This window comes from Vipera berus (genome assembly GCF_964194415.1).
Source record: "Vipera berus genome assembly, chromosome: 1".
Classification (NCBI taxonomy): Eukaryota; Metazoa; Chordata; class Lepidosauria; order Squamata; family Viperidae; genus Vipera; species Vipera berus.
The window spans coordinates 62,002,642-62,024,631 of NC_138202.1; positions in this window are offsets into that span (position 1 = coordinate 62,002,642).

Below are 21,990 nucleotides of genomic sequence, written 5' to 3' on the forward strand. Positions count from 1 at the left end.
AAACTGTTTCAAGAAATAATACATGCACAAGCATTATAGTGAGTTTTTGGAATTTTTCTATTGATAAGCATGCTTCAATTTTATTGTTCAAAGTTAAGACTTTCTGGAGTTTTCCTTAATAGTGTAATCTGGGCCTGTGAAGACCAAAATTCAGTCTAATCTTTGCAGTCATTATATTTCCAGATTATGGATCATAATCATACATTATAACTAACATTATTTACAAAAATATCATTTCCTCTTTTCATTTTATAAAACAAACGTTTTCTTGTTTGCCAAAAAAAAATCCCTTAAAACAGATTTTTACGTGCACTGAAGCCATCTGGATTGTTCCTGGTTTTCATCTTTCCAATGTTAGTCTGGGAGAGTTCACATAGAAAATTCAGTTATAAATGGTTATGTCAGATTTGTCAACACACAGTAATTGGAGTGGTAATGTAGAAGCATTAACTTTCTTTGTGGAGATGAAGCTGATTAGGAAGCTTTTTCTTCTTTTAGCACTGAATTTATGTCAGACCTGAAAAGGTGAATGCACAAACAATGCTTAAATATTTTTACTACTCTATTCAAAGTATCCCCCAAACTGCTTTATATTGCTGTTCTAATTGTCACCCATGAAAAAAATATTAGACCCTGTAGGTATAAGCTTTTTTTTTGGGGGGGGGGGGACCTAGACATTTGAATTTCAAACACTGAAAATTTCAAGCGTTCAAAAGTTTTCTGGGAATGTAATGTAACGTAACAGGCTATGCATGTCATGATTCTATCCAGAATTTTAGAGATTCATTTGTAAAATTCTGGATAGAATTGTGGCATGCATAGCCTGTTACATTCCCAGAAAACTTTTGAAAGCTTGAAATTTTCAGTGTTTGAAATTCAAATGTCTAAGTCCCAAAAAAAAGCTTATACCTACAGCGTCTAACATATTTTTCATGGGTGACAATTAGAACAGCAATATAAGGTAGTTTGGGGGATACTTTGAATAGAGTGGTAATTATTCTGACTCTGACTGTTGTTTAATGATTTATCCTGATTTATCACAATAGTAATGCGGGACTTTAATTACCCTGATATCAACTGGGAGACAAACTCTGCACCAAGTGGAAGATCAAACAGATTCCTGACAAACCTAGCAGACAACTTTCTCTCCCAAAAAGTAGAGAAGGGAACTAGGGGATTAGCCATATTGGATTTAATTCTCACAAACAGAGATGAAATGATAGAAGGTGTTGAAGCCACAGGAACCTTGGGGGGAAGTGATCATGCAATATTGGAATTCAACATTCTGGAGGCACAAGCAATAGAACACAGGCAAACTAGAGTCTTGGACTTTAAAAGAGCTAATTTCAATAAACTTAGAGAGACCATGGGAAGAATTCCATGGATGAGAATGCTAAAGGGGAAAACAACTCAAGAAGCTTGGGAAATTTTGAAAAGTGAGATAATAAAGGCCCAGTCTAGTACAATACCAACAAAGAAGAAAAATAACAGCTCTCAAAAGAAACCAGCATGGCTGCATAAAGAACACTCTGATAAATTGAAAGATAAAAAGGACAAGTATAAGAATTGGAAAGAGGGGCACATAACTAAGTCAGAATATCAGCAAATAGCCCGTGCCTGCAAAGATGAAGTGAGGAAAGCTAAGGCTCAAAATGAACTAAGGCTTGCGACCAAAGTCAAAAATAACAAAAAATGCTTCTTTCAACATATAAAAAAAACAAGAAAAAAGTTAAGGAAATGATTGGTCCATTAGTGGGGGAAAGTGGCAAGAAGGTGACAAGCAATAGGGAGAAAGCAGAACTATTTAATTCGTTTTTTGCATCTGTCTTTACACAAAGGGAAAAAACAGTCCAACCTACCCAAACCAGTGCCATAAAAAACAGAATAGAAACGCAAGTTAAGATAGGCAAGAAAATGGTAAGTGAGCACCTGTCCATCCTAGACGAGTTCAAATCACCAGGACCACATGGATTACACCCCAAGGTTCTCAAGGAACTGGCAGACGTGATCTCAGAACCACTGAACTATATTTTTCAAAGATCCTGGAGCACTGGCGAACTACCAGAGGACTGGAAGAGAGCTGATGTAGTTCCCATCTTCAAAAAAGGGAAAAAAATAGATCCAGGAAACTACAGACCTATCAGCCTGACCTCAATACCTGGGAAGATTCTGGAAAAGATAATCAAATAACAAATCAGCGAACACCTTGATGCAAACAAAGTCATCACTAAAAGTCAACATGGGTTTGTCAAAAACAGATCATGCCAGACAAATCTTATTACATTCTTTGACCAAGTGACAAAACTAGTGGACCAGAGGAATGCTGTAGATATAATTTACTTGGACTTCAGTAAGGCATTCGATAAAGTAGATCACAACCTACTACTTGATAAGATAGAAAAATGTGGGTTAGATAGCATTACCACCAGATGGACTCATAGCTGGCTGACAGGCCGTACTCAGCGTGTGGTCCTCAATGGAACCGCATCTACATGGAAGGAAGTGTGTAGTGGGGTGCCCCAGGGCTCTGTTCTGGGCCCAGTGCTTTTCAATATCTTCATTAATGATTTGGATGAGGGGATGGGGAACTCATCAAATTTGCAGACGACACCAAGCTGGCCGGAATAGCCAATACTCCAGAAGATAGGCTTAAGATACAGAAGGATCTGGACAGACTCGAACACTGGGCACTATCTAACAAAATGAAATTCAATGGTGAAAAAAGTAAGGTTCTACACTTAGGCAGGAAAAATCAAATGCATAGGTATAGTATAGGTGGTACCTTGCTCAATAGTAGTAACTGTGAGAGGGATCTCGGAGTCTTAGTAGACAATCACTTCAATATGAGCCAGCAATGTGCTGCAGCTGCCAAAAAAGCCAACACAGTGCTAGGCTGCATTAACAAAGGGATAGAATCAAGATCAAGTGAAGTACTAATACCACTCTACAATGCTTTGGTAAGGCCACACCTGGAATACTGTCACCACGATGTAAAAAAGATGTCGAGACTCTAGAAAAGGTACAGAGAAGAGCAACAAAGATGATTAGGGGGCTGGAGGCTGAAACATATAGGGAACGGTTGCTGGAATTGGGTATGTGTAGTTTAATGAAGAGAAGGGTGAGGGGTGACATGATAGCAGTGTTCCAATATCTCAGGGGCTACCACAAAGAAGAGGGAGTCAAGCTATTCTCCAAAGCACCTGAAAGCAGGACAAGAAGCAACGAATGGAAACTACTCAAGGAGAGAAGCAACCTAGAACTAAGGAGAAACTTCCTGACAGTTAGAACAATTAACCAGTGGAACAACCTGCCTCCAGAGGTGGTGAATGCTCCAACACTGGAGGTTTTTAAGAAGAGACTGGACAGCCATTTGCCTGAAATGGTATAAGGTTTCCTGCCTGAGCAGGGGGTTGGACTAGATGACCTCCAAGGTCCCTTCCAACTTTTTTATTATTATTATTGTTGTTGTTGTTGTTATTGTTGTTGTTATCCCCTTGCTGAGACCCCTGTGTCTGGCCTGTATAAGCAGATACTATCACTGTTAAGAGCCTTTGCCAGATAGCAGAACTCATGAAATTACCTTTTAATCATCCAGAAGGACCTTTATTTGCATGCAGAGAAGATTACAGCAGACAAGGTGTGGTAGATGATGAAATGGACGGTATTTCAAGGTCAAAAGACAGTAATGATCCTACTGTCCGCATGTATGGTGGAAGTGAAAGAACGGAGTTTAAGAAGAAGGAGGAAGTACGTCACAAATGGGAAGGGTTGGCTGAACAAATTAGCATAATGTTGTAGTTCCCCAAATTAACATAATGTTGTAGTTCCCCAAATAACTACATGGTGGCAGCACAATATGCACTGCATAGTACTTTATGGCTGATGTAACAGCACAGTAATTGTTATGGGAAATCATTTTTATATTCTCTCATGTATGTATAATTATGAACAAAGTGGGGGGGAAAGCAATTTTAGTATAAACGAAATCATTACGGAGAGAAAGCATCCAATTAACTGCATATTGTATTCCATCATAATGTAAACAATTTAGATACTCTAGTTATCTTTGAGAGCTACTCTACCAACTGACAATAGCACAGGTTTGATAACCACACAAACTTCCATTATGCTATGGTCTCTGTAGCATGTAGCATGTGAGCTACATTTGATTGTAAGTTTACTTAGAAGTTATTTTTATTTCCTTTGTTAAATCATTTTAATGTATTGTCATTATTTATTTTGCACATTAAAAAAAATTCATCTCAGTGATGAACTTGGCTTTTTGTCAATGCAGGGTTTTGTTTTGTTTTTTCACATACCAAAAACTAAAACTCTCAAGTCATTTCATCAACTTGATACATCAGAAACTAAAACCTAATTTCTATTTCTTACTATTAAGTAAATTTGAGTTACGTGATATTTTCTTAGGATAATTAGAAACAAGTGTGCTTATACTGAAAATAAATGTGATTAAAATGTTCTCCTGAAAAATGATGATGTAATCAGTCATAGTGTTAGATATTTGTGTATATAAATTATACAGTAATTCAGAATAATATTTCATATGAAAATGTATTTGTAAAAAGTAGCAAGATCAATAGTTTCATTATCACCTTTTTAAAGTTCTGCGAAGAATAAAAATCACAAGTTACTAGACCTAAGATACCGTATTTTCCGGCGTATAAGATGACTTTTTAACCCATGAAAATCACCTCAAAAGTTGGGGGGTCGTCTTATACGCCCAGTCATCTTATACGCCGGAAAATCAGTGGGTGGCATTTGGCGGGAGCCGGCAGGGCAGTCCTGCGCACGTGCGCACTCCCCGGCTGCTCCTTAGCAGCTGGGGACTGCGCGCGTGTGCAGGACTGCCCTGCCGGCTCCCGCCCGACGCTCTTCCCTCTTGAGGCAGCATCACTCCCCGGCTCTTAAGGAGTCCTCGGGGATGCTGCCTCAAGAGGGAAGAGCCGGCTCCCGTCCGACGCTCTTCCCACTTGAGGCAGCAGCTGCCTCAAGAGAGAAGAGCGTCGGGCGGGAGCCGGCAGGGAAGTCCTGCACACGCGCGCGCACGCAGGACTTCCCTGCCGGCTCCCGTCCGACGCTCTTCCCTCTTGAGGCAGCAGCTGCCTCAAGAGAGAAGAGTGTCGGACGGGAGCCGGCAGGGAAGTCCTGCTCCCATCTGACGCGCTTCCGCCGGGCGGTGCTGGCCAAGACGAGCCAGCAGGCAGCCGCCGTGAGCGCGGCGCTGACGGGCAGCGGCAGGACGGCCCAGCGCCTGCAGGACGGCCAGCAGCCCCACGCGCAGCAGCAGCCGCCGACTCAGCAACAGGTCCGAGCGCAGGAGCCGCACCGCCAGGCTGCCCAGGAAAAGCAGCCACACCGAGAGGCTGCACGCCCAGTCCAGCTCCATGAGGGGCAGGGCGGGAAGCCGGCCGGGAAGAGGGACCGGGAGCCCGGGCCGAGCGTGCCTCGGCCGACGGTGAGAGGGAAGCGGCACATGAAAAAGAGGCTGCGGGCGGAGCTGCCCCGCCCTGCGCCGAATGGGAGATGTTCAAGGCCTCGGGGGGGAAAGCAGGAGGGGCGCCGGCCGTGGCGGGGTCGCGGCTGCCCTCCGGCGCTGCCTGCCGCCCGGGAAACGCTGCGCCTCGGGGGCCGGCAGAAGCGCGGGAGCAGCAGGAGGGCCGGCGGGGCCAGTCGGCAGGGCATGTAAGTATTTTCCAGCGTATAAGACAAAAAACCTTGAAAAACTTCTCAAAAGTAGGGGGTCGTCTTATACGCCGGAAAATACGGTAGTCATACCTGCAAGATCAGCCTCATTCTGTGGCTAGCAACATGTTGTGCAGTAATGTGAAAATATTTAACAGAATTTGCTCTTTAAATGAGTGAACCTAAAGCACATTTTATTTTAATATGCCAAAATTGTCAATATTTTCTGTTGTCCTGAAGCCATTTAATTTTTATGCCACACTAAAATAAACATAGTTTACTCCATTGCTATATTTCATAGACATTATTTTTGTCATTTATAATTTTAATCATTAATTAAAATATACATTTGTATCAATGACAACAACCATAAGGCAGTATATAATTCCCACACCTATTTTTACAGCCATCTAGAAGGACCCCTACCTTTGAATTTCACTTTTCATAATCGATCAAGTTAAGTTTTAAAATACTGTAGTTGTGTCAATGCTTTGGGAGGCTCTTGTACCACTTCTGTGTTATTCCCTCCCAGGACCACCATGCTCCCCATTTGAAAAAGGGCTGAATGTTTCTCCTCACAGACTCTGCCATTGTCCACACACAACTATCACATTCCCTGTGGCCCTCAGATGCTAGGTATATCTCTTAGCGAAAGGGGAGAAAAATAATCCTTATCTATATTATTTGAAGAGGTAGGATGGATGTGAATTATAGCTACACATGTTGAATCCACATGCATTCATTTTTTGGCTTACATTATTTTAGGAAAAGACAGCTCTAATCAGTTATGTATAAAAGCATATCTTGAATGGATAAATTAGCTACCATTACTGCTAGGTCTCATTGCCATAATTTACCTTAAGATGGTCATTGCAACTATTGACCTTATTGGTTTCAAGTAGCTTCAAACTCACCATAATGCACAAAAGTACATGAAGTGTGTGGCTGATTTCAGTTTTTTCTTTGCCTTAGATCCAGTAGGGCCAAGTTTTCTGTGGTTACTAAACAAATAGTGTAAGTCTGTGTCTACATTTCTTATTTAAACTGGACATGGGCCATTTACCTGGACCTCTAAATGATCTCTATGGACAATGTGCAAAAGTTATCCTTTTCTGCTTTTCATGAGTTACACTCTGTGCATAGACTAAAATGTCACCATGATTTTATTTTACCTGTATAGTATACAGAAGGCAACTTATACAAGGAGGGCCTGCACACACACACACACACACACACACACACACACACACACACACACACGTTAAATGCAAAGTGAAGTACATCTGCACCTTAGCAAACGTGCAAATTGCCTATGTTTTTTTATGTTGTGCGCACATACATATACTTGTATCTCATGTAGCTTTTCTTGTGGGACCTTAGCTTTAATCCTTCCTTCCTTCCTTCCTTCCTTCCTTCCTTCCTTCCTTTTGGCAAAAGTGCCTAATAAAATACTAACATATTAAAGGTCCATAAGGAATCAGCCATTCAAATGAAGATTTCATGGTTTAACTTACTGTATATATGCCTTAACAAAATGATTAACACAATGCTGTTTATAGGTTTTAATAATTATTTCAGACAGGTGACTGACTATGAAGAATGTAATTCTATTCTGTGGCCTGATATGTGTTCAGTTTTTTGTAGAACAACTTTGTTGTTCAACATTGTCATATTTTGCATTGCATTGTTCAGAATTGTTTTGTTTTTCTTGAATCTGTATTGTAAACATTCATTTTGCTAAAAGTATATTTAGCCATATTCTACAGGCACATTATTAGGTTGTTTCAGCCATATACTCTCTCAAAAGTTACAAACACTGCAGCTATAATTGTTCCCAGGACCTACATCACATTGCTGAATGTTGAGAATGCAATTTACAGTCCCACTCTTAGCCTAGGACTACTTGGACTCATGGATTGAGATGCTGGTTGTATACAATTTTGGCAACATTAGAATTTATTATATGCAATATTTTGGTTTCATTGTACTATATGTAATTCATATCAAATTGTACAATTACAATTCAGTTTTCATAATAAATATTTTATTAAATATGTGAATGTTGAATTTTACTTATAAATGTGTAATGAAATTAGTTTAAATTGTGAACTTGATTATTGGGGGAAATGGTAGTTATAAATTGGCAAGTATATACAGTACATTGCAATCATCTACAAAAACAACTTTCTGGGCTGAAAGTCACACTTGGCTTTTTAATGTCATGATAGGAGACACATTCTCAAGTATAGTCTTGGTAGGATGAAAACTAAGGATAAATATAAAATTAAATCAAAATATAGTTTATGTAATTTCTCCACTATTCTCAGTTCCATTAACAACTTTAGTGCAATTAAAAACTTTTGTTAACGTTCTGATATTTCCAAGAAAAGTTTTCGGGGGTTTGTTTGTGAACATGGGAACCTGCAGGAATCAAAATGTCTATGACAGCAAGCAAAGCACACACATTGCACACAGGCAAAAAAATGGAATGGAGCTTCCATCTTGTGGTCACATGCAACATTCTGACATGTTTTGACAGCCTATACATGCCACAGGACATAAAACCTCTATTTCTGCAACCCTGAATTAAACTATGGCAGGTTATGGGACAGGTTATTTTTTTCTAAGTATTCAGGAGTCTTCTGGACCAGCAGCAAGCACTTTCAGTCTTGGAAAACTTTTTGTATCCTTAGCTCTGAAGACCATTCTCTATAATTTTTTGTTAATTGTTATTTATATGGATTTTTTAAAAATCATGTTTGCTGGCCAGAGATTCTGAGAATAGTAATTACAGTAATAGAACACAAAAAATAAATACATAAATAAATAGGCTTCCATAACATAATTTTCAGTCCTCACAGTCTTCATCTAAGGATTTGTGGCATTTTTCATTGTTCTTTCTTAAAATGATAGAATCAACAGGCTAGCTTCTTAGATCATGGTGGGGAGGATACCAGAATTACAATACCTGACGTTTTATAATAGGGCTTTTGCATTTTCATTGAAAAATACAGTTCTAGCAAAACAATCAACCCCCTGCCTCCCCCAAAAATAATTTAGTGAACCCTGACGAGGGAGTTTGATACAGGAAGCAGAATATTTTATCATTTTGAGTCCATTATGAGAAAGGACCTGGGAATTATTTGCTGGTACAACCCAGAAATCAAGACTTCAGTGGTTAATATTTCTAGACCTGTGGCCAAAGTGCAACAGACCATACAAAGAAAAAAATGTTTGCCTTGACAATTATACATAACTTTTTTTTTCTTTCAAGGCAGTTCATCTTTCCACAAATTTGCTCACTCTCTTCTGCTGTTTTAGTTGATTTGGAATTTGCATAATAACAGTTTATGATTTGTTCCACCATTGGGTCCTGGCTATAATTTTCCTGGTATAATTGAGTTCCTCTGCTTTCTTGCTGCCATAACATCTCTGCAAATTGTACTTCTGGAGATGGAGCCATGTTATATGACCTGAACGCAGAAGCCTATAGGTCTCTGATGAGAGAGTTATGTGGTTTCAAAATTAATGCCAATCCCTATAAGGCTGGTAAACTGAGCAAATAAGATCCACTTGGATTTCTGGAAAAGGCTTTATTGCTAGTAGTGTAATACAACAGAATCTTAAAAGCCTGCTAAAACAATTCTTCAGATCATCTTAAATATAGCTTAGTTAAAATGGAGTTAATCTGCATCTCTTTCTCACCCTAACCCCTCATCTGGGGGTTGAGGTGTCTGTTTTGCAATGACACTGTTACACTCTCCATGTTTGACATTCCAGTGACAGTTGCCTCTCTTCACAAGAAACCATTTGCTGCATAGTTGTTCTGGCAATATGCCAAAGTGGAGCTGCCCTCAAACTTCAGACCATATATTAGCAGGAATAGATTTTTTTAAAACAGGTTTTATTAGTTTTCAAATTACAACCAATATATTTAGAAAAAATCATGATACCTGGGTAGTCATCAATTGAGTAACAGAGTTTTCAGTACATAGTTCGGGTTACATTATCATAGCATCCTTCTCTATTTCCCTCAACATTTTTTATTTTTTTTTAATCCCATTTATATCCCGCCCTTCTCCGAAGACTAAGAGCGGCTTATCTAAGCACAAATCAAATGTGCTTAGCAATAGCCTTCATTCTATGTATATGCCTGCTTATTAGGGCTTTCGCCCCCCCCCCAAGTGGCATTATTACAAAGTCAGCTTATTGCCCCCAACAATCTGGGTCCTCAACATTCAATACAAAAACTAACAAATTTCTAGGAATAGCATAGTCAATTAAAGAAGATTTTGTCAATCGAATTTCGATAAGGTATATCTATATCCTGTTATTAAATTTTATCTAATTTTGATGTTAATTATAGTATCCAAGTTTAACCTTTAACATCCCAAATAGTATTCACAACCCAAAGTTCCCTTATTACACCAAAAATTGTATCATCTAACATACACCCAATATTTAAATAGCTAGCTTTTACCTAATAAACATTGTTTATTTCATATCCTAATACAAGCTACCAATCGGAGAGTCTATATTTATCAATCTACTTCTACTTATACATAACCAAAATTTTAACATCAAACATAGGATCCGTAAGCCAAATTTCCATCATATCAATATATAAATTTATAACATTTGAAATAAGCTTAGTAAATATTTAAACACATTTTAATTCTATCTCATGAATATTTTCTATTTCAGATCCTAATAAGTCACTAATTACTAACAAAATGACCTAGGATAATTCTCTAGGAATTCATATTTTAAATCTAACTCTAGGTTTCTTTTTTTGCCAGTCGGGTTTCCAGACCCAGGGCTTTAAATTGCCAAGTAGGTCTTCATTTGCTCGTGTATATATTATTTGCACCAGGGGAGGCCATCCAGCCATCAGCAATATACAAAGGTTGAACCATTTATAGTCATTATATTGTTGTCATGTTAATTCCACTCTCTTTATTTGCTCTGACAACTCTTTCTGCGGTTCAGTCTGGATTCTTCTTCCATCTGGGTTGATCTGTTTTGAGTAGAAAATCTTAACCAGTTTTATAGTTAGTAATTGACTGTCCAAGCTTTCCACAAGTTATCTTTGTTGGTCTTCGGCTTCTTCTACATTGGCATCACTAGCAGGAATAGATTTTGATGGCTTTTAGCAGAATCGCTTATTCAAAAGAAAAGTGAGATGACTAATGCCTTTTATAAGTCTATAATATATGCATTAACAGTAGAGGCTCAGTAGGCCATATGGAGGGATTATACAATACTTCTGTGCTTTTGTGCCTTAGAGATAACCAAGAACTTCCTGCTTTATTCAATCAACCTATGTATAGTACTAGCTGCTTTGCAATCTCACTTGCATTGTTTAATTGATGAACTCCATGAAGAAACCCTTTTAGTTTGTACCAGAAGACACAGAGCCAAGCACATTAAAAGAAAAACCTTGAGGGTATTTCCAGTCAAGTCTTTTCATCATGCAACTATTATCCTGTCCAGATGTCATCTTCCATTGTTACCTATCATGTATTTACCCTTCTTCCTTCCTGCAAAATAAATAAATACATACAATGTGTTATGGAAAAAAACATGGAATTGCCATGTAATGCCTTAATTAGTTCTATTAGACTTCCATCTGGAAAACATCATATCATTCTGTTACATAGAATCTGTTCTCCTTAAATAGAAATATATGTCAAAATGCAATATGAAATGTTTAATGTGACATGTTTCCCAGCAAGCAAATATGATATGAAATATATGATATTAAATAATTATTCTTTAATGTATCAGTTGAAACTTCAGGAATTAAGTCAGTCACATGCAAGTGAAATGAGTAATAGCAATAGCACATAGTCCTATATACTACTTCATAGTGCTTTACAGCCCTCTCTAAGTGGTTTACAGAGTCAGCATATTGCCCCCAACAATCTGGGTCCTCATTTTACCAACCTCAGAAGGATGGAATGCTGAGTTAACCTTGAGCCGGTCAGGATCAAACTCCTGGCAGTGAGCAGTGTGTTAGCTTGCAATATTGCATTCTAACCACTGCGCCACCACAGCTCATAAATTCAGCTACATTGATTCAATAAATAAGTAAATCTTGTCAGAAATTTTTGAGTCCATATGTACTGTATAGATGCATATGATTGAGGCCTTGCATTGCAATAAATGTTTACTCAGAAAAAGCCAGCCTTATTATTTCATTCAGACTTATCAGGTAAATGGATGTACAATTTCAGCCTTAATTACACTGAAGCAAGAAATAAATTAATCCCACAGTGCTAAATTAACTCCATGCCGCTAGCTAGCACAGTCATTTTTTTCTTGTCTTGTAAAAATTCTGTCTATCTTCAGATGAGGCTTCCTACTGAAGCTGTAAAAACAATTGGGTTATCACCTTTCCCTATTTAATTCACTGATCTGTTCTCCATTGAAGTTCTGTGGAAATATGGCACAGTAATTTAACTGTTGTGAATGACATCTGAAACAAGTGCAGTAGAAAAAACTGCTGTTAGGAAAATCAGGTAAGTTTTCCTGACCCCAAATACAATTTATAACACAGCTATAAACATTCAGACACAAAGAACATTGACTGGGGCACTAAGAGATGGGAACAATGCTAGGAAGCAAGGCCATTGGGAGAGAATACCTAGGGAAACTTAACACATTAGTATTAACTCTTATTCAGAGAATATCATCTCTCTAACTCGGTGAGCTATTTTCTCTAGTGCCAAACTTACTTCATTTTTCTTACCTCATCCCCACTTACCCAATCAAGCTACGTATATTGCCGTAACCAGTAACTACATATATAGTATGTGTACTATGTATATTACAATTAGTGAAAGTGTGTAATAACATTCCATCCCTGCCTTTAGATTTTGCTTCCGCTGCCTCTGATACTATAATAAGCAATTTGTGCTTCAAAGGAAGTATATGCTGATCTCTAATATAAACCGAGGAGTTATTGGGGAGGTTTGTGAGAGATTTCTCCTACATTACTTTAATCAGTGATAGGGCTGCATCACCCGACTATCTCATTTGAATTCGCTTCTGCACCAAATTCAATATCAAATTTTCATGAAAGAAACAGACAGTGCTAACAAAACTCAGAAGTGAGAGGTTTTCCTGCAGACTGACTCATTTATTCAGAATGGATTTTTGCTTGAGAAAAGAATAAATGAAAAGACTGGTTGTAAAATATGAACAACGTGCAGTATGCAGTATATCCAGGGAAGTTTGAAAGTATGCTAACAGAGATAACATCTAATTCCTTCATCTGTGTTTTATCATTTTTATTATTCCCTTGTTGGAATGTGGAATATTTGTTTGCAAAGCAGACATTGTTAAGGAAATGGAGAATTTGGTAACTAAAATACCTAGGAGTTGTAACCACAACATCAAATAACACCAGATTGAGAAAGACTATGGTATAGTTATTCCCCAATTTAAAAACAGCAAGGATCAGAATGAAAAGTGTGTATCATCAATACAGTCTCCATCAAGCAAGTTCACAAGTTATAAAAGTTTTTCAGTTCTGAAACTGATTTTGTCACAAGTAAAATGTGCTGTCCCATTTAACATCTAAAAAAATACATTTATTTGGATCTCAAAATCTAATTTCTAGCCTAATGTAACACCTTGTTACATTTATCTATTACATTTCCTCCCAGCTTGGGACCTGATTCCACTCAGTTAGTGGCTGTTTCATCTATAACTTTCCATTCTTCCTTCAAACTAAATTCTATGAGGGTCCTAAGAATGGGCAATCTTTTCACTGATTCTAAATCTGACTTCATTTGCTCCTGCCTCAAGGCATTTCTGACCTGGAACTATCCCAGGACACGATTCATCTTGATCAACTATAGAATATTTGCCCTTCCCAATGACTGTTTAGACCAGAGGTGTCAAACTCCTGGCCCACAGGCCAGTTTCATCATACCGAAGGCACGCCCACCCCATTGTCGGCAATGCAAAAAGATTTGTGATACGTCACGACATGTCACGTGACATGGTGAGTTTGACAATTGTTCTCTCTAGCAGGAGATCAGGTGGCAGATTGGCAATTACATTCTTTTAATAATCTCACCATATTCTCATGAAACATTGCTATATGGGCTTCAAAGCAAAAAAATTGATTTCCTTGGGGTTTTGTCCCAATTTGATATTTGTTTTTGAGAGACATGAATGCTAGAGGAATGTTCAATCCCCTTCTATTCCTGTGCAAACTTACCAATCCTTTATGCAGAAGATGCAATTCTTTTCCCCCTCTCTTATCACATAGGAGCTGTGACCAGGGGGGCTTTTGCCCAGGTTCACCTGGTGCGCCAGTTGCGACCCTACCTGGACCAAGATGCCCTACACACAGTCACTCATGTGCTCGTGACCTCCCATTTAGACTACTGCAACGCTCTCTACATGGGGCTGCCCTTGAGGACCACTTGGAGGCTTCAGCTGGTGCAGAATGCCGCCGCGCGAGTTGTGATGGGGGTTCCCTGATACTCCCATGTAACACCTCTACTCCGCGAGCTGCACTGGCTTCCGGTTGCCCTCCGGGTGAGATTCAAGGTGCTGGTGATGACCTATAAAGCCCTAAATGGCTTGGGTCCGGGATATCTGAGGGAACACCTGCTGCCGGCATCAAGTTCCCTTTGTCCTGTGCACTCCCACAGGGAGGGCCTTCTCAGGGTGCCGGCGGTAAAAGATTGCCGGCGGATAACACCCAGGGGGAGGGCCTTCTCTGTGGGTGCGCCTGCCCTCTGGAACCAGCTGCCCGTGGAGCTTAGGACTGCCCCTGACCTTCGTTCATTTCGCTGGGACCTGAAGACCTGGCTCTTCAAGCTTTCCGGCCCAGGCTGAGTTTTTTAACTGGGGTTTTTTATTTCTTCAGGGATTTAATTTAATCTTTTTAATTGTTTTTAATTTTTGTATTGTTGTTTTAAGTACCCTGTAAACTGCCCTGAGTCCTACGGGAAAGGGCGATATATAAATTCAATAAAATTCAAATTCAAATTATGTTTTATATCAAACTCTTAAGAACCATGGCACCCTACTTTAAAGAGGAACAGTTGATCATTAATTACAATAAATCTAAACTTTTAATTTTGTCTAATAAAAGGCATAAGTGGAATTGACTCACAAAAACTACAGCAAGTCAAATGTTTTAAATATTTGGGAACAATCTTTCAGGATTCTGAGAATTTCAAGGACAATAACAGCTCAGATTAATTCTGACACTTCTCCTACCCAAAGGATTGCATTAGCTACTATTAAATTTTATAGACAACAAGGGCAAATTATATTTTAATAACATGTATATTGTTTATGGCTGTTGCTCAACTACCGTAGTTTCCGGCGTATAAGACTACTTTTTAACCCATGAAAATCTTCTCAAAAGTCAGGGGTCGTCTTATAGGCCGGGTGCTGAAAATTTAGGGACAGGGCTGGCTGGAAAACCTGGAGCGGATCTCCCATTTAGTCTGCGCAGGGAAAGCGGGACCAATTGGAGAAGAAGCTGCAGTCTGTGATTTTTTACAGGCTGGGGTCTGGGCGTCTTTCCTTCTAAAGTTGAAGACCAGCTGTAGTATATCCCAACTTGAAAGGCAGGTGGGGAAGGCAGCAGCCAGAGCAGCGGCTTAGCTCTAAGGACACATTTGACTCAGGAACTGGGCGGGCTGGCTGGAAAACCTGGAGCGGATCTCCCATTTGGTCTTTTTTTTAAAAATCCCATTTATATCCTGCCCTTCTCCGAAGACTCAGGGTGGCTTACAATTTAAAGCACAAATCAATGTGCTTAGCAATAGCCTTCATTCTGTGTATATGCCTGTTTATTAGGGCTTTCACACACACCCCAAGCAGCATTATTACAAAGTCAGCTTATTGCCCCAACAATCTGGGTCCTCATTTTACCTACCTTGGAAGGATGGAAAGCTGAGTCAACCTTGAGCCTGATGGGATGCGAACCTGCACTAATTGCAGGCAGCTGGTTTTACTTAAGGCTCTGCGCAGGGAAAGCTTTAGAGTGAATTAGGAAAAGTGAAAAAGTGAATTAGGAAAATAGGGAACGGTTGCTGGAATTGGGTATGTGTAGTTTAACGAAGAGAAGGGTGAGGGGTGACATGATAGCAGGGATCCAATATCTCAGGGGCTGCCACAATGAAGAGGGAGTCAAGCTATTCTCCAAAGCACCTGAAAGCAGGACAAGAAGCAATGGATGGAAACTAGTCAAGGAGAGAAGCAACCTAGAACTAAGGAGAAACTTCCTGACAGTTAGAACAATTAACCAGTGGAACAACCTGCCTCCAGAAGTGATGAATGCTCCAACACTGGAAGTTTTTAAGAAGAGACTGGACAGCCATTTGTCTGAAATGGTATAGGGTTTCCTTCCTGAGCAGGGGGTTGGACTAGATGACGTCCAAGGTCCCCTCCAACTTATTATTATTATTATTATTATTATTATTATTATTATTATTATTATTATTATTATTATTATTATTATTATTATTATTATTATTATTATTATAGTTTAATCCACTTGCACTGTTTTATGTTTACATGTTTGATGACAAACAGCCTTATGTTTATAAGTGACAGTTTTCCTACTAAGCACCTGCATGTCATAAGCATTTGAATTAAAATTACCATATTAAAATCAAATCTGATGTTTTTTAATTTTTATTTGGTGTGCGTTGGAAGAGGGGTAGTCTTATACGGCGAGTATAGCCCAAACCCTATAATTTAACAGGAAATGTAGGGGGTCGTCTTATACGCCCAGTCGTCTTATACGCCGGAAAATACGGTATTACAATCCTAAGGGAATATAAAATCATTCAATCCACTTTTCCAAAATATGTCCCTAGTGTAGTTTTGAAGCTCGAAGGTCCTGTTCAGACTTTAAGATTCAGGCTTGGACCAGAATTTAAATTTTATGGCTCAGAATTAAATTTCATCCTACCATAATCTCTACTGTTGAGAGACAGCTATCAATCTCATTGGCATCAAACTTGTATGGAAGAATTATATAGTCTTGGGTTTCTTAATATACAGGTAATCCTCAATTTACAACTGGTTGTTTAATGATTGTTCAAAGTTATGACAGACTTTTAAAAAACTACAGTCTCAAAGATACAACTGCTGCCCCTCTCCCACAGTCATCTGGTTGTTGTCGGGCCCGGCACGCCCGACATTCAGTGGGGCCGCGGAGCAACCCACCGGGCCCCGAGATCTACCGCCGGCGCCCGCGGTCTCCCGAAAGGCCGGGGAAGTGCACAGCCGCCGCGACAGCCCAGCAACCGCCCGCCCGACGCCCGGGGAGGCCACGGAGCAACCTACCGGCCTCCGGGAACAGCCGCCAGCACCTGCGCCTCCCCAACAAGCTACCAGCCTCCGGGAACAGCCGCCAGCGCCCGCGCCTCCCCAACAAGCCGGAGAGGAGCGCAGCCGAGGAGACGGCGCAGCGGGCACCCACCCATCAGCTGGAGAGGCCGCGGAGCGACCCGCCGGCCTTTGGAAGCAGCCGCCAGTGCCCGCGCCTCCCCAATGAGCCGGAGAGGAGCGCAGCCGACGAGACGGCGCAGCAGCCACTTGCCCATCAGCTGGAGAGGCCGCGGAGCAACCCGCCGGCCCTTGGAAGCAGCCGACGAGCCGGGGAGGAGTGCGGCCGCCGAGTCGGCTCAGCGGCCACCCGCCCAGCACCTGGAGAGGCCACAGGGCGTCTTGCCGGGCCCCGGGAACAAGCCAGGGAAGGGCGCGGCCGCCGACACGGCCCAGCAGCCTCCGGGGCCGTCCGGAAGGCCGGGGAGCAGTCGTACGGTGGCGCAGCCGGCAGTTGCCCAGCGCCCGAGCAGCAGACCAAGGACGGGTGCCAGGGTGGACCAGGAGACGGCAGAGTCTACCGGCGGAATGGGGAGGGGCTCAGGACACGCACCGGCACTACATCCCCCTGGGAACCCATTCCCGCAGATGCCACGTCCCAACGCTCTGCCGGCCTCCTTGCCCGTGACAGGCACCAGCAGTGGATGGTCCGAGCGGCGCAACTCACGGCGGTCTGGGGACCTGAGGGGGGAGGCGAAGTTGTGCAGAGCTCTGGGGGAAAGGAGGGCGGTTTGGGCTGGGGGGTGGCTTACCGGCTGCAATGGTGGTGGGACGGGGCCAGGGAGGATACGTACCTGGGGGCGGGTGCCAGAGGGTGGGAGCCAAGGGGGGCGGTAGTTAAGTAGGGTGAGGGCGTGGTAAAGCAATTAAGGGTGTGGTGGTGGGTGTCTGCTTTGCCGGCTATTTAGCAGCGTTGATTGTGCTGTGGGATCAACGCTGACTTCGTCTGTCTGCGAGTGACTGTTTGTGAAGATAATAAACGTGGCTCAGGAGAACCAGCTCTCGTTCCGGACTCATTCTTTCTGGTGATTCGTCGGACGGGGGCTGAAAGTTGTATTTTGGGTACTTGGCAACCAGCTTTTATTTACGACCGGTTGCAGCATCCCACAATTATATGATCACAATTTGCTGTTTTTGCCAGTTTCTAGCCTTTTTTGGTTTTTACAGCAAAAAAAGCCCATTTAAAAGAATGGCTTCACTGAATTATTTACTTAATGACCATGGTGCCTCATTTTATGAGCATTATAAAAACGACTTAACAGCTATGACTTATGACAAAAATTTGAGTCTCAACTGTAGTCACAAGTCAAGAACTACTTGTAGGCTAATTAACCTTTATGGAGGCCAAATCAATGATAAAACAATTAATTAGGAACATTCATCTTCTGAATAATCTCATTGGCTCCTGAACATTATCTCCAAATATTAAACTGCCACATCCCCTCTATTGCTGGATATTTGCACAATCTAATTCTGAATCTAGATGGAATTTTTTTCTGGAACCTGTTTTAATGCTCTTCCTTCTGTACGTTGGTGGCTAGATTTCATGAGTCTCCTTATCCTCAAGAGACTTTGTCCTCTAGGAATAAAGAGGTAGACACATTTTCTTACAGTGACTCTTATAAGACATTCCAAGATGAACTTGGTTCTCAATTATTTCCATTTCAATACCAATAAATGCTGAATCTGACACTTTCCCTGAATTTCTCTTTTTGCATCATTATTGACTAGAATTGTTTATTCAGGAAACATCCTTAAATGGTGTCCTTGATCCCCAGCCAATCCTAATCTAGATATACTACTGAGGAGGTATTGATCACACGTACAGGTTTGAGGGGGGGGACACAAATTCTGAAGATCATCTCTATTTCTGAAGGGGATTGCATTGGCTCAATCAAAAATGGAAACATGGGATGCTTCTGGACTCTAATTCTTTTCTGGATAGAGTCATACATAGAAAGGCCTTTATATAAATTCAAGTGTACCAGTTTCCCCCATTCCTGGATTGGGAGATCCTGCTCACAGAGCTCATGCATTGGCCATTTCTTGTTCATATTATTGCAACATGCTTTATATAAAAACCATTTAGAAACTATATCTAATGCAGAATGCAGTTATGGCCCTTCTCATTGCTTCTATTATAATTGTCTACTCATGGCCCTCACGTCTTTGTGTAGCCTCCTTATATTTTCTCTTTTCCTACCACATGATGTTCAGTGGTGGTCAACCCATTGACAGTAGATTTTTGTCCCAGGAGACCATGGCACTGCAAGAGATAGTAGTCTCCACCTTCTCTCCTGTAGGTGGTCTTCACTTCTGCTACCCAGTGACAAACCATTTTCTTCTCTTTTATCATCAGTTGGAATCTTTATCTCTCTTCTAGACTCATCTCTTCTTATTTTCTTTCTCTCTGTCCCTTCTCTTACAAACCCAGGCCAATAACATCCACTGATATCCAATTCCAGTTCTCCATAAACAACTGAAATGTATCACATCTCATTAGGTGCTGTTTAATGAAAATATATTTTTAAAATGATTTAATTAAAAAGGTATAAGTAAAACAAATAAAAGATATCATTTTTAGTCTCTGCTTTCTTAGTCACATATCTAATAAGAATATTTTTGTGCAAGAGTTTGGATACATAACATCAGTTAAAAAAAATTGTACAAAGAGCATCCTGCTTCTCTTTGAATATAAAGCCAAGTTGTTTTTTGTAGCTTGCTAGATATGCAGTCTATAAATCTGAAAAATGTATGAGTCAGATCAAAGATTATGCACAGAATCTATATGAGCCAGATCAAGGATTAGGCAAAGAACCTGCCATTTATTAACAACTCTTCTCAGCTTCTAAAGTTTTACTCTGTTTCTTTAAATGCATTTTATTAGCTTTTGATGTTTTGTACTTGTGAATGTACTTATGACCTTTTTGAATGTCTGTGCTCCTAGTATATTTAAATTTTCACAAAATCTAGGACAATGAATTTGAAAGGTGAATAGTGCGCAAAAGATTCTTCCTCACAGCAGGAAGCCCAGTCTCTGCTCATCATTTAATATTCTTCTGCCTGAATTTTAAGAAAGTGTGAAGAAAAGTTCCTTTTCTTTATACCAGTGTTTCTCAATGTCAACATCTTTAAGATGTGTGGAATTCAACTACCACAACTCCCCAGCCAGCAAAATTCTTTACATTCTTTTAAGCCCTGGTGGCACAGTGGTTAGAATATATTTTTACAGGCAAAGTCTGCCCATAGCCTGGATTTCGATTCTCACGGGACTCAAGGTTGACTCAGCCTTTCATTTTTCCAAGGTTGGTAAAATGAGGACCCAGATTGCTGAAGGCAGCATGCTGCCATTGTAAACCACCCAGAGAATGCTGTAAAGCAGAGGTCCCCAACCTTTTGGGCACAAGGGACTGATTACATGGAGAGAGGTTTTTCCACGGAACGGAGGGGGCGTGGTTTTGTGTGCTGCCTGCATCCCGCAGGTGGGGCTTTGCTTGTTTGTGTGACCCGGTTGATGGCATACCACGGCCCGGTACTGGTCCATGGACCGGGGGTTGGGGACCCCTTCTGTAAAGCACTATAGGGCAGTATATAAGTCTTAAGTGTTATTGCTATTTAAACCTAATTTGTGGGTGCTAATATTCGCTCCATATTTCTACGAAAGTACTTTTTACCCATCTTTCCCTATTATTTTAATTAGAAATATATCAATTTAGGGCTGAATCCAATAATGTCCAGTTGTCAATTAGAACAAGGCCTCTGGTTGAAGTGCTCAGAGGTATTCTTAGTACCTCCTCCTTTTACTGGCTTTGATGGAGTATGAGGTTGAGGAAGCCTCTAGAGCATACTTGCTCAGATGGGAAAGAAGAAAATGTAAGTGTTTTTACCTCACACTCATTCCCAGTTTGAAAAAGGAGTGAAAGATTGTACCTAGATTATTCCCTTTAAAAAAAGAAAAAGTAATTCTATTCTGCCTCTGCCTCTTCCAACTTAATATTTGATTTTGAATGACTGTTGGTTTCTAAATATATATTGACTTCACTTATGATCTCAGGCAAGAGAACATGTGTGCAACTGCGAATAGATAGATGACTTTGCTGGGCAACTTAATGGAGACATGAAAGAACCCTCCAACTGGGCGTTCCCCCCCCCCAACCAGGGAATGGTGATGTCACCGACAAATCCTTTTAATCCGGAAGTGTTTCAGTGCTCCCAACACAAATGTAGTACTGATTACATTGTGATTTCAAACTTTATCCATCTTCTAGCACATTCAGCTGTCAACAGTTTTGGATAAATTTAAACTCAAGAGTTTTAAAACTGAAGAAATGCTAAAAACAAAATGAGGAATACAGATCAGTATTCAGATACAGCTCTGGACACATCCACTGTTACTTAGATCACATCTGCTTTCCCACTTGCCTTACTCCCATGAACTTCCTGACCCCAAATTGGATCTGTCATCATAAAATTAGTGACTTTATATCAGTACACTGTATATGCTCACTTGCTAGGTAAAGATGGGCTTAAGAGGCCCAAATGAATTCCTTGAAATGATATTTACTCCATGCTTGTGTACCTAGCAGGTACACACTTCCTATGTCAAGTTCTTGGTGGACATAGCAGGTGCCATGTTACTGGTTTCTTCCCTTAACGAAAAAAGCTGGAAAAAACCAGAAAGACAACAAGCCCGAGGAATTTTGCTTTTTAGTTTATTTTTTATTTGTGGATTTAAATAAAATTCATTTATTCTGATTTCACTAACCTTGTGGTTGACTTTGAATTATTTTTAAGTAGAACATGACGATAGTTTAAATAATTAAAAGGAATACAATTGAAGTACATTATTTGCAGAAAACAGAAACGGAGTTCTCCCACCCACATAAAATTATTTTATGATCAATTTGTCACATATAA